General features: G+C 38.2%; 1 protein-coding gene across 1 annotated transcript in view; it reads left to right on the plus strand.

Moving 5' to 3' along the window:
* Positions 1-684: 684 nt before the first annotated feature.
* LOC118742493 (MIP18 family protein galla-1) overlaps positions 685-1,204 on the plus strand; it is a gene marked incomplete at its 3' end in the record, with an annotated part of 3,726 nt that continues 3,206 nt past the window's right edge. Inside the window, 1 exon segment of the mRNA XM_036474615.1 lies at positions 685-804.

A 1,204-nucleotide genomic window follows, 5' to 3' on the forward strand; every position in this document is an offset into this window, starting at 1 on the left:
TAGATATGTATCAGGATTTTTAATCAGACATTCGAATATCCGGATATACAAAAATTTAGCTTTTAATATGACGGCAATTCCACAACCTCCAGAGAATCCTACATCGCAAATGTTGATTAGCTATCCTTCCTAGCCTGACAGTAGTTAAAATGAATGGACCTGGTTTTAAACTTTTTTAATACTAAAATATTCATTGAACTTGCGTTGAACGCAACATAAAAAGGCTGCGAGATTAAAAAAAAAACCCTTTTACTGACAGCTGAAATGCCCTTGCAATTCATCCCCTTGTAGCCATTTGAAAACTTTATTAAATTTTAGGAAACAAGTACGTAGTAACTGAAATAACGATTGATTTTTCAACCGTTTTAACTAAAATTACCGTTAACTGCGCTAGCGCCAATCGGTTTGGGATTTTTCCTCAATGTAAGAATGTGGTGAGAATGTGAGAGAGCACTCACCATACAAGGAATGGGATATTATATGGGACCAAATATCGGTTGGGTCCAAATGCAACAGGGTGAAACCAGTGTCTATCACCCTATACTTCCGGTAGTGCATTCCAGTGACGTCCGGTACATTCCAGTGACGTCCGGTAGTAAATTCCAGTGGAAGTTTTGTGATCTATCCCTATTCTGACATTCATTGTTCGCTTCTGTTGTGGTGGCCATCGACATCGCTTTTTTGTTTTGCTGTGACATTTGGTACAACAGATGTTTTTTAACAACACAAAACACAAATATTTTGATAAATAACCACAATTTAGGCAAAAGTTGGTAAAGGTCTCGAAATATTGCGTATTCCAAGGTAAATATAAGTAAATAAGTCAGCGGATATGTTTTGATCATAACTTTTACAGTATTAAAATTACATAAGGCGCTGGCGACACAACACTTTTAAAACAAAACAGTGAAAGAAGTAACAACAGCCGAGTGGCACTTTGGCCATTAGCTTAAGTGGTATTAGTTCATTCACTCGCATTGATTATGTTATCATTCATCAGAAGGAAACTGTCAGAGTCGGATTCAGTAAGCGGTAGTAATACAACGCTTGCGAACGGCCAGGCAGTCGGTACTATAGATAATATTCTTGCACAGAAAACTAGCCAAATGTCCTTGAATAACGAAGCCATTCCCATTGGGGAGGATGCGTTGCTACAAGAGTTGGGCTACAAAAATGCAACCGATCTCCAAGAAACCGTCTACGG

The sequence above is a fragment of the Rhagoletis pomonella genome, unplaced genomic scaffold, assembly GCF_013731165.1.
Source record: "Rhagoletis pomonella isolate Grant_MI unplaced genomic scaffold, Rhpom_1.0 Rhpom_scaffold_00007, whole genome shotgun sequence".
In the NCBI taxonomy this organism is placed as follows: domain Eukaryota; kingdom Metazoa; phylum Arthropoda; class Insecta; order Diptera; family Tephritidae; genus Rhagoletis; species Rhagoletis pomonella.